Source organism: Agelaius tricolor, unplaced genomic scaffold, assembly GCF_023055355.1.
Source record: "Agelaius tricolor isolate 1412-34295 unplaced genomic scaffold, bAgeTri1.0.p SCAF_3, whole genome shotgun sequence".
Classification (NCBI taxonomy): Eukaryota; Metazoa; Chordata; class Aves; order Passeriformes; family Icteridae; genus Agelaius; species Agelaius tricolor.
The window spans coordinates 1,021,455-1,034,923 of NW_027269263.1; positions in this window are offsets into that span (position 1 = coordinate 1,021,455).

Genomic DNA, 13,469 nt, shown 5'->3' on the forward strand with positions numbered 1-13,469 from the left:
AGCACACCAGCTTTTTTTGCCAGCCACCTTCAAAAAAAGAATCAGATTATCTAATTTTAGGCATCAATTTCACTGTGCTTTGCTGCTCTATCAAATACTTATACCCAGAATAATTCTGTACAGAATGCTGTAGCAGAATTGTTCAGGATACATAGAACATGTCTGCCCACACATCTGTTTGCAAATTGGCTTGTCAGCACTCTTCAATCCCAAGTCAGGCCCAGTTATACCTATTACAAAACCCATAACATTTGTTTCACAGTTCCTGATATAGCACTGTCTATCCAAAGACAATTTTCAGTGTATTTATAGTAATTTCATCAGTGAAGTATTACTAGCAGCCCTACAGTAACCATAATGTTCCACATCCCATCTTATTCACCAGCTTACGATAATTTTCTTTTTATCTCAGAAAGTTATCACTGTATGTTTAGTTCCAGGAAAATAGTTCATATAGCAGCTCTTTAAAAGATGTAATGTATTTCTGTATAAAGTTGGTGAGATAACAAGGAAAAACGGAATAGCTTTTCATTCCTCAATGTTATATTGAGTTTGTGAGAGAACAATCAGGTACATCATCTATGTAAAAGTTTCAAAACCAGAACAAAATAGGTTGAAATAGGAAATATTAAAATGTGTGTTACCCTTAATGCCCTGTCATACAGCTATTCACCTTTCTACCAAAACCATTCCTGTTTACAGCCAATTTTTGAGATGGTTTTAGGAACAGAAGCTTGAACCCTGCAGAAGAGTTCTCTATCAATCTGCTCACAGCACAGTTTCTGTCAAGGACAGCAGAACTTATTTTAAAATAATCAATTTAATAAAGTAATCGCTTCATTTGGAGGGGTAGACACAGCAGAATTGGAGAAAAGCTATTGGGATGTGGGAGGCCCTGTCAGAAGGGTTCCAGCAAAGCAGCTATTGGATGTTGGGCTGTTTGTGGTTTTTTGATGAATGTCCGAATACAAATGATGTCTGAGAATGTTTTGGGTTGTTCATGTTAATCTTCCTGCCTGGGGAAATCAGCCAGCAGGGCATTCCTGTACTCTCTGTTTTGGAAGTCTGGGGAACTTCTGCTCATGGCAAAAGGGAGCAGACAGACAGTTTCTGATGTAAAACTGACTGAATAATATGATTAATTATAAATTTTAGGATAATGACTTATAAATCAGGGGTGTGGAATAGTGAACACAGTACAGTGATTGCAGCTAGTACAGTGTAATGTGTTATGGGACAAGGGCTGATGATACAAGAGAATCAATGCCATATTTCCTTGGAAAGCTGAGAGATACTCATATTAAATAAATATGAGATGCCATAAAGAAATTAGAGAAGACAATCAATTTACTGGGATACATCTGGAGCAAGTCACAAAGACACAGGGAAGAGAAGTAGAATGCTTTTAAGATGTCTGAGTTCAACATAAGCATGATTTATGTTAGAATAAAATGGAGATAGCTTCTCTCAAGCAGAAATATCCTTCTGATCAGATGAGTTATGATAACGGAAACAGAGCATGTTTATCAACAAGTGAGTTCTTGATGACTAATCATGACAAGACTTCAAACATGTAAATACATCACTACACTGCAACACCTCTGGGGATCTCTCAAAAAAGAAAGGAAGAAAGGAAAAAGTCTTCAAGAAAAAACAATTGTGAACAAATAATTGCTGGGTTGTAAATATAATTTAAACTCAAAAGAGTTTATTCATATAACTAATTTTGGTTTTCAATTCACTTTATTTTGGATTTCCTCTGTATTTAGATCTTGAAGTGAAATTGCATTTTGAATTATTGCTGGTGAGCGAAGATCTGCAAAATAAACCTACTCTGATTCACAGCACAGAGGTGCTGTAAAAGGGGAAGGGAAGACAAAAACAAGATTAAGGTTCTGCTTCAACCTCCTGTTCAGTGTTCAGAACAGCATGATGTCACTTGCCTTATGAATAGTGGAGACCTATTCACCACTTTGACAGCAGTGCTAGAAAAAATGCTCTGCATGGGAACCCTTGGGAACTGACAAATTGAAAAGTTGATGAAAGACATTCATACATTTTATATGGCCTTTGGTAACCTTAAGGACAGGAAATATATTATTCTTGTTATTATTTGATATGCGGCTGTCCATAATAAGTGAGCATACAACATTTTGAAGATTATAGTTCCAAAGATTTGGTGACTGGCTGAAATTTAGTGACAAATGATTGACTTCTGGGATATCATCTCTCCAAATGATTACATTTCTTCCTCCATAAAAAATGATCATGTTTAGAATCTTTTCAGCCTTTAGTTTAAAATCATGATTTAATTATTCATGTCCTGTTAAAGATGAAAATTCCTGTCTGCCAGGTATCAGCAAGCAGACAAAATTGAGATGATTTTCTAGATATCTAAAGATTTTGTCACCCTTTCCTGTAAAGTAAGCCAAATTGCAATAGTCTACCCCATAGAAAAATAAGAATTAATCATGTCAGACAGCCAACTTCCTAGAAACATTTGTTTGGTATTTTAGAGGAAGGTGGCTTTCTGTGTGCTAGAACAAACAGAAGCAATGCTTAATTACACATGAGGAGATGAAATAAAGGCCACAGGTTTCCAGATTGTGAAGGCAACCAATGATTAGAGTAATTGCTTTTAGCATATTCCTGCCTTAAGAGTTCTAAGCCTTGATTACTGCTGGCTTTTCCCCAAACACTAGTGGGGACTTTTCAGCTGTACCTCCTGTACATAATCAAATCACATGGACAGGTTCTGTGAGCACTCACTGCTCCTTGTTTGCTTTCTGGGCAGAGTAACAGCAGCAGAAAGAGATGGTGAGGTCAGAGTTCATGCATTTTCCTCCCCCCCTTAGGGGCTAGCAAAGCAGGAGAGGTGAGCCAGGGTGTGCATGTCCAGCTTGCTGATCAGCTCAGAGAGACTTTCACAGCCATACAGAGCATAGCTGACAGCCATACAGAGTGGCTGCACCCCAGCTTTCTTTGGGAAAACTTCTCTTGTTTCTTTGTGATAAAGTCTCAAGCTGCACCAAGAGAAATACAGGTTGGATATTAAGAAAAACTTTTACAGAAAGGGTGATAAAGTTCTGGAATGTTCTGCCCAGGGAGGTGGTGGAGTCACCATCCCTGGATGTGTTTAACAAAGCCTGGATGTGGCACTGGGTGCTAGGGTTTGGTTGAGGTGTTGGGACTGGGTTGGACTCAATTATCACTGCTGGGGTCACAAATTATCACCAAGGGGGTATCAGGGACACACAAAGGTGATACAGAGACTCCATTGTTGTCATATATAATGCAAAAGTTCTATTATCACTATATTGCAAAGGTTCCATATTGCTAGAGTTTCATACCTCCTTGATGTTTCTTGTAGGCAGCCCCTCCAGGCACTGACTCTTCCTTGCCCTCACAGCAGCCAACCAACTCCAGTTCCCTCAACCAACCAATCCACTCTTTTATAATATTCTTATTGGCTACAGCTGCAGCATGTTAACATCAGGCCTGCTCCTAATCCTTAAAAATTGGCTCAGCTGCAACTCTGTGGGGGTGGGTGAAAGAGTACGAGTACCTTCTAGATTACCTTTATTTACTTATGTTCTATCCCCCTACACTCCATCATCAGAGGGCATGAAAGGCACTTCATTGTTAGAAATACACAGTTTTTATCAAAACACTGGTGGACCTAAGACCTGATTGGCCTTTAGAAATCTTCTCTCACACCATTGGTGAACTATGAATAGCTCACTTTGGAGAATCATATCTATAAACAACAGTTACAGAAAGAGAGATAATAATTGTTTTAGTTCTTTCTCTGAACTTTCTCACAGCTTCCCAGGAAAATCCTGGGACAGCTAAGTCTCTCTCTGTTCAGAGGATATGTGATGACCACACTCGATGTTCTTGAAGGTCTATTCTAACCCAGTGATACTGTGAATTCTATGAACTTTTGTCCCCAGTTCTCTTCTGTTTAAAGAATCAAACTTCATCTCTAGTTCCTTCCCTCCATGCCCCTAAATGGATGTATTTGGAAGCATAGCAAGGCACACAGTGGGGATAAAATTTGTTTTACTTAGTTCACCTGTTTAAAAGAGAAGAGGTAACTTACTGCTTCTCTGCTCTAGTACACGACCTAACAATCTGTGAAGTTTATGTGTGGTATTTAAAACTGTATAATATAGATGGTTCAGTCTTTACAAGTTTTAGGTTTTGATCTCTGGAGGGAATATAGATTTTCCTGGTTTAGCCAAAGCAGCAGTCAGTACAGCAGAAGATTCCTCTGTGTGGTTAGGCCACAATCCTTTGTGACCTAATACAGACCTCACAAATACAGTGGAGATCTGCAGCAACATTTAGGGATTTCTGTGATAATACTCTAGTGCAACAGCAAGGTTATACACTACAGAGTTTGCCTTTAAGGATCTAGATTTTCAGGGAAACTCATCAGAATTTCTACCTATTTTGTAATAAATCTTCTTGAAGAAGGAACAGGGTATGCAGCAATAGCAAGATCCTTTGGCTTAAATGAGAACAAAATCAATTTCCTGAAACATATTCCATCTTCTTGAGAATGGAAACCAACATCCAGCAACTTAAAAGCTGAGAGTGTGTGTGTGCTGCTGAAAGCCTAGTGGTTTTACTGCATTTCTTTTCCATCCACTGTATTCCATTTAATTGCTGGCAGAAATGAAAATTTGCAGTGACCATTCAAGTACACAAAAACATAACATAAACAGTCAAATATAGTGAATTGGGATGAAGTCAGGGATGCTAAGCTGTGCTTTTCTGTTGTGCTGTACAGCAATAGCACTCTCTTTAATCTATTTTAAAAATGGCCCACCTCAAAATGAAGTTATTTTGTCTTTTTCTTAACATGTCAAAAAGAAGAGAAAGTGTAAACTGTATCCCAAATTTATCAAAGGGAAAGAAAAAAGGTAATGAAGAAAGAGAACATTTGTTCAAACCAAGCTAACCAACATGCCAGCCAAGCAAGCAGAAAATAACTAATGTAGGATTGAGCAGGTAAAGAGTGTATCAGCAAGTAGAAATACATAGAGGTAAACATCTCACTGCTTTGCTTTCCACATATTTTTCTTTGAATAGAACATTTACACACAATTTTTAAAGAGCAAATGGATCAAAACAAGAATTCTAAAACCTTAAACATCAATATTTCTTTATGCATGAGTGGATCATTTAGAGGCAGAGTGCAATGTCTGTCACTTTGATAAACCAAGGAAAATGTCATAGCAAACTGACATATGGAGGTAGTATTGACATATGGAAATATCCATAAGATAGGAGGTTATAGTGAATAGGAGATTATTATGAACTGAATTTCAGAATTATATGGAATCAGCAGAATAAATTCAAAGCTGAACCATAGCATAATGCAGAGTACTATTCAGGAGCTATGGGCAAGTCTGCTGCTGCAAAATCCATTTTCCTCCAGTCCTTTTCCATCACCCCTTTTTTTTTTTTTAACTTCTGCTCCCTAGTCATTCCTCTTTTATCCTGCACAAGCTTTTTACCCCTGTGCCTTGTAATTCACTTAATTCCTGCTTCTCTAGGCTGTGCAGCTTGCTACCAGAGGAGCACTAAAAACAAAGGAGAGATTTGAGAGATTTTCTGCCTGCTCAGTGTCATGTAGATGCAATTTCAAGGGAGATTCTTGCTAAAGCTGGAAACAACCTGCTCCGTATTGATTGAAGACCTCTCTGTCCAGCACTTGTGGGACTGTGCCTCCAGCACCGTGACCATGAAGTGCTCCACTATTAACTCCACCTCATCTGGGCAGGCTTCATTCCTCTCCCACCTAAGACTGAGTTGTGACTTGGCACAGTTTTATTCCCCTCATGGGTGGAAACTGATTCTTCTGATGCTCTTTGTCCTTGCTCAAAAAGCCAAATCGTGTTGGCTGCTCTGTGTGTTTAATTGCAGGTGTTCCTGTATCATTGCAGTAATTCAGGATGTGGCTTCCCATAGGATGGATGCAGGTTACAGGAATGTAGTGGTACAAGTGCTGTTTCTTCTCAGGAATTTATCACAATGTGCAATACTATTTTATGCAGGATAAACATGTCTTTAATAAATATTCATGTACCATTTGTCTGGGTTTCTACATGGCAATTTTCATAGCTACAAAACTCATTTAATACACAAGCCTTTACTCAGTCTGAAAGCTTTTAGCAACAGATATTCTCTCAGTGACATTTCACTTGATTTGACAAAATTGAGGCATTTAAATATTCCTTTAATATAAATAACAACATTTTAATAAAATATTATTTTTAAAGCTATCCTGATGTGTATAAATACTGTCGTTGTATAAACAGATTAAGTATGAGAGCAGAATAGATTTAATGTGGAATAAATTTTTATCATGAGCAATAGTAAGTTTATATGTTGTAACTCCACTTGTAGAGATATTTACAGTAATCTGTAATCAAAGTTGTTTTGCATCCAATTTTTTAAGTGATCAGATAGCATTTTCCAAGGCTGTTATACTGAAAAACACAGTATTTGCTGTTTTTTAAAAAAGTCTGCAGATACCAAGGAATGCTGCATATAAAGCTTCAATGTTCTATAATTATATTGGATACAGTAGCTAAGTCACTACTTTAAACTGCATATTTGTAAATCTATTTGGCAACCAGGGAAAAAGTTTAGCTGTCAACCATTTATTATATTATTTTCTTTCAAAGGAAAACTTTTATTATCCGGAAATATGTAGCATAGCACTGAGGTTCATCTTGCTTAGACATATTTATTTTTCAATAATTCCTCAAATATGACTTTCACTACAACCTTGTTTCTTGTGAGGATTACCTGGAATCTCCATAGACAGAATCTTCAATGATACAGCATTAAACATTGAATAAGTGACTGCAACTTGCATCCTGTACATGAATTAGAGCTTAGCCCTTTTATGATTTTTAGGTCTCCTAATTTTATTGGCTCTATTTCATCTCAAAGTGTACATATGTGCACACACATATGTTTTATAATATCTATATATCTATATATACACATACACACATTACATTTATATTTTAAATGTATCTAAGGCTTTTTTCTTCCCATAAAATATGTTTAGCAGGTCTGTCCTGTCCTATATATGGAATTTCAGAGCCTGCAGTGACCCTGGAGGTAGCAATGTCAGTTATATTGTGCGGCCCAGCTGGGGATTCTCTCTGAGATCCAGCATGAATTCCAAAATCAGCTGAGCTGCAGTAGCTCCATAGTGCATGGAATCTCATCAGCCTGGGGTTTAGCTCTTCAGGCAGAGCTGGAATGAGTCTGGTTCAAGAACTGAGCTGATCAGGGCTTGGATATCCCAGTACCAAGATCAAATGTGCAAAGATTTTAGAAGGATTTCATACCAAAAAATGGAAGTTCATACTTGGCTGTCCAAAATCCTTATTTCAACGGTCTGATAGAAATATATCAGCCCTGCACTAATGGTATTCTTTGTCTGTTTTTCAGAAACAGGCACTACTCTAAGAACAAACACTATTTCCCCCCACTCCCACCACCAGCACACAGATTTTTTTCTGCCTCCTTCCATTTGTTTTATTTTCTGATGTGGGTACTCACATTCACCATGCCACTTGCCAAACTCTCTTTCTTTTTGGTGTGTTGGTGAAAAACAGGATCTTAATCCTTTCCACCAGACACATCAAAGGAGAGTTCTGCTGTTAGGTGTGAAGGGGAGCACCCAGAGTTTGCTTTAGAGGGAGGAAGGAGGGTTGCTCAGAGCTCTGCTGGTGAGTGAACCACTAAATTGAGCTTGCAGCTCAGTCGATGTGTGTTTAGGGAGAGATGGGGATCATGTCCAACTTCCCAAGGGAAAAGTGCAATCTCCTATTTCATGCCCCATTCCCTGACATCAAAACAAGTGTGAGGGCTTTATTCTCCTTCTTACCAGACTGAGCAAAGAGATCATCCAGCCTTTTGCCTGTGCACCTGGGAAGGAGCCTCTGAGCTGCTCAGTGTCAGAGCAGCATGGAAGCTGACTCCTGACCTACACGGACCAAAGTCAGGAGGGTAATTCAGGCTGTATTTGAATTTTCTTCAGGCATCAAAAGGCAGAATGGGAGAAGGACAAACTGAATTGAACTCTCCTGTAAAATCATATATTGGCAGTCAGGGTTGCACAGCTGAGTAAAGAGAGAAATAGCAGAAAGAAAAAAAGAAGCAAACATGCTGAGCAATATATTTTGGCTTTTGAATTGTTTTCCTGCTTCTGGATGAGGCAAATAATGCACCCAAGAAAGCACTTCTGCCACTGTTGATATGAGACTACAGATCTGCATGGAAAACTTGAAAATGCATAAATTCATCACTAATTACATCTTAAACAAACATTTAATATAATTTCAGATTTCACCACATCATACTAATGAGCTACAAACAACTGTCCTTTGACCCAGAGCTTACAGCCCCTGGCAATTTCCTTTCTACTTAGCACATCATGAAGTCTTTAGATGGTAATTTTACAATATGACATGGTTAATAATTTGGTCTTTTAGAAGCAAATGAAATAGAGAATATTCTTCCAGGGAATTGAAATTATCAGGATTATGCTGCCTATGAGGAGCTTAATGAAACAGGAACAGAAGCATCAGAGTCACTTTTGACTGCAGAATTTCATGATAAATATATTGAGTTCTTTTAATTTCTGCTCCAACTTTTTGCTTATAAAAATATTGTGCCAATATCAGTAGGAATTAGACATTGGAATTACTTACACTGCTGCAGGGGTAAATTTTCAAATGCTTTCGCCTCTTCTAGTCTGGTCCTATGTGTTCAGAGAATTGACAGAAATTCCCTTTATATAGGAAATTCTTATAATAAATCTTGCTTTCAAAAAAAGTACTGGACAACCTCAAATTCTAAAACAAAGATCTATAGCAAGCAAAAATCCAAGGTTTTTTCCCACCTTCATTCTGCACCTAATTTTTAATGAAGGACTGTGAGCTTCATGTATTTACTTTCCCACTACAGAATGGTCAATCACCTCACAGAAATTAAACAGAATTTCACTCTACTGGATCCACAAAAGCAGTATGGAAAATTTTTAAAAATTTGATTTTATATCTTCCTGATGCAGAAGAAGTGACCAGAACAGAACTCTCCAGCTACCTTCAAGCTATGTCAGGAATGATACTAATCTTGCTCCTTTTATGCCCACAAATTGCTTATTTTGTAGAACACATGAGCATTTTCTTACAGTGGAAAAATGAGTTGAACCACACAGCTGAACTTCCTCAAATTCAGAATACACTGAACACTCTTGCTCAGAGCTTAAATGGACAAGGTGCTTCACTTGACTCTTGTGTTTTTAACTAGAGCAAGAATAAATGCTTAGCATTTAATTTACTAAAGCTTCTTGCCTTTTAAGAACATTTCTGGATCTAGTAGTATTCATTTAAAGAAAATAAATCAACACATATTATATTTAAGGCAAAAAATTACAGCAGAATCATGTAAACTAAGTTATAAAATAAATTGGAGCAAAGGACTGGAAATTGGCCTGTCGAAAATGTCTTCAGGCAGGTCTAAAGTTCACAGTCAAAAGAAAAGAACCTTTCTGTTGTTGTCTGTACCTGTTTAACCAACTGTAGCATCATGGTAGCTATATCGTACTGCTCCTCCCAGTGGAAATAGTCACATGATTATAATTAACCAGACAATTAAGGACTTTGTTGAACTGGGACTTAAACAGAGGAGCCAGAAAAGAGCTGAAGGCAAAATAGAGCCTATGCATTTTAATCTTCTCTTCCTCCCCATGAATACTTCATGGGAAATAACAGGCTGTTTTGAAAGAACCTAAATTTTAAGCACAGTTTGTCCCATAATCTGTATCACACATTTGGCAGCCTATGTAACTTTGATAACAGAAAATAAATCATTGCACATCAAATACCAAAATGGTAATTATGCTTTTCATTGGCTTCAGATAAATCCATATTTTGTAATGGATTTAGGCATATGGAACTACAGCCCAGGGGCTGAAACAACAGCTTGGTTCTTGCAGGGTTTACAGATCATAGAAAGCATGTTGTCAATGTGTCTTTAAAATGACCTTTTGATGGAAAGAGAAAGAATAAACTATAGCTGCTCAGTGAATACTTACAGCACTGGATGATAATTACTAAAGGAACTGGTCTGAGCAAGAATATATTAGCAGATAATGTTAATTATTGAAGAAAGAACAACAGCATAAATTTGCATGTAGATGTTAAAATGGAAAGCAATGGTACTGAATCTATGTAATACAGTACCTGAAGCAATCACATTTATTTTATGGACTTGAAAAACTGATGAACAAGAAGATGACTTCTTACTGCAGATGTGCTTCAGGCATTGCTTCATTGACAATACAAGAATGAATAATAAATACTTCAAATAAGCTGTGCTTCTCATATCTGTCTCTAATGACTATGTAATTAAAGTAAGTTGAAAATGGGAAGTCTTGTGTGAAATATAGTTCTTAAATAAAATTAATCTCTTCAGCAAACTGGAAATTCCTTTTTTCTCAAAAATAATCACAGGGATTTGTAAAAGATATTTACTAATGAACTTGTAAGCATTGGAAACAAAAACCCACTTTTTCTCATCTGTTGAATGCTATAAAGCAAGAAAGACAGCATAAGGAAACTTGATGGCTTGGAACATGACTGGTTCTAAAGGGAAGTTATCTATGGTGCTTCAAGATCAATGGAGTCAATGATAAAGAAAGCTGTTCAAGGCATTTTTTCCAATTTTCCATCCAACACAAAGTTTAAGCAGTTTTTCCACTTGTGTGAGTCTGATTTCTGAGTGGTGAGCTTCTCAGAGGTAATCTTCTTACCAGTATCTTCAATGTAGGGTAAAAAACCCCAGAACTCCACAACCATCCCCCCTGCCCCCAATAATTTGTTCATCTTTCCTTTGTTTACCTTGTTTCAGAAACAAAGTGTTTCTAGCTGAAACCAAAGACATTTATTGAAACCTAAATTTTTTTGTTTGTTTTTCACTGAAACCAGTCTCTATGAGGTTTAGCTGTCAATTCCCCACTCAAAGAGAAGTGGCTTATAGGGTATTTATTTTTCTTAATCTCTAGAGGAACTTGGACTCTTTCAGCCATAGAATTCCTATAGTGGGATACATTTACCAGAATGCTGTCCCAGCCTGTCCCAACTGAACCCCAAATTAAACATTCCCTTCCAAGGTGGGCAAAGAATGAGCCATATGAAATGGGCATTTCACCACGTGCCCAGGCAGAATGACTGGAGGATTAATGCCAGAAGGGGCCACAGTGACAGTCTCCAGCAATGAACATGAGTGACTGTGAGCACAAACTCATATTTTCATCTCAGTTGAATGTGTAGGATTTAGTATGGCCTGATCTATGCATTTGATTAAAAGTCTAATTCCTCAGCAGGCAGGCTGTGTCTCAGAAGTCAGATAACAGTAAAATTACATGAGCAGCACAATACTCCATGTTTTGTCTTCCTCAGGCTTCTGAACTTCTTGTGTTTAAGAATAAACAAACTGTGTTTTAGAAAAAGCAATGAATAAGTGAGTAAGCAAAGACTTTTGATCCTTTGCTTTCTGCCAGTGAAGATGAGCACACCTAAATAGCTGTAGGCTTGCCAGGGGCTGGTGCACTGATCTGAGATCTGTGTAGGTAGATCTTGAATCTTTGCAGAAAAGAAAGCTGTTGTACATGAGAGCACAGCAGTGTGCTTGAGGATGTAGGTTTGTAATTCTAAATTTCTTTTCATTTTGTGAAAGAAACTCACATCAACTATCTAAGAATTTCATTTGGGATCGTGGCTGCTTTGCACACGTGTCCCATATAATTTTCTTGATCCCTACCTTACTTTTTAAGAACCAACCATTGTTGTCTCCAATCTAACCTAGACACTGGCCTTCCAGTCCCCTGAGACTGGGTCTCATCTGCACTTCTGGGAACATACAGTGGGACAGCCCCTAGACAGGTCTCATCTACAATCTCTGTCACTATCAGCAGACTTTATTAGGATCCCAGGATGCTAAAAAAAATCTCAGGATATTTTCTGGATGTTAATTTAATGATATGTAGTAGTTCCTTTTTCCATTAAAGGATAAATTATTACCTTAATGATCAAATATGGCATGGGTAATTTGTTATTATTATTACCACTACTACTACTACTACTGCTACTAATGTCTCCTATTTCCTCAGTTTTATATGGTGACAATTCATTATTATTGTTATTATTAGTATTAGTATTATTATTATCTCATTCCCTCCATTTTGTAAGGTAGCAATTCCAAAGCCTTTCTATAACAAACATGTCTCGTAACTTTGGAGAATGCCAGGATACTATGCTAGCTCAAAATAGTTACTTTTTGAAACAGTGACTCTTTGAAACCATCCCACATATTTTATAACTCTGAAGCTTTCATTAAAAAGGACTATGAAATCCACTATTTGGGCAGGAATGGCATACTGACATACAGACTTAGAAAATATCTTGCACTTGGCATGTACTAAATCTGCTTTTTCAGATTTATTGAAATATTTTAAACCATTCTTACTGTAGAAGGGAAAATAATCCTTGAATTTAGTCCTACTATAGCTGCAGCATTAATGTGTTGCTTGTTTGAGCTCAGTGACAGAGAGACACTTGACAGAAGGTTCTTTGGAATTCCTTCATTTTTATTTCCTCTGTTTTAAAATCATATTTTCTTTTCTTTCCTACAGTTTGGAAAGGAATGGGGAGTAAGACACACAGTGGAAATTTTAGGACAGACTACAAGCTGGAAGACATACAAGCAAGGTGTTTTGTTTTACAAAAATTGTCTTTTCCATTTCACAAATGAAGCAAAAAAAGAATTTTTGGAAAATGTAGAGGAAAACATGAATTTCGTCCAATGACTAGGAATATTGACAGACTTTACTTTCTGCCAACAGATAACTGGAGTCTTTATTGCCTGTTATAGATTTATCTATCTATTCTCAAACAAAAAATAAATTAGCTTTTAATTCCACACATATATTTGAAAATGAAATCATTACACTTGTTTCACTGGTTTTATTTTGATAGGTTTTCCACCTGCTGTAGAACTAGGAAAACATGAAGCAAACTTTATAATGTGAACATTAAATATTCAGTCCAAATAATAAGTGTCTTCTCATTTTAATGCAGCTGTAAGCTGGCAATGAAGTCCAAGCTAAACTCTAACATTACTGGCGTAGAAAAAATGATAATTTTCTTTACAGCAACAATTAAGGACGGATTCAAAATTATTATCAGAAATAAAAAATTTGAGCCAATTTGGCTCAGGTATGTTTATACCAACTTGGTGATTCCAATGAGTCTGCAAGCCTGAAAATGAAGGAGCAGAATTTTAACAAAATTCCTGGTTTATTTTGAGAGAAAATTACATCACTGTGTAAAGCTGTTCTGAACTTCTGGAGTAGGTGATCTTGTTCTTGTGAC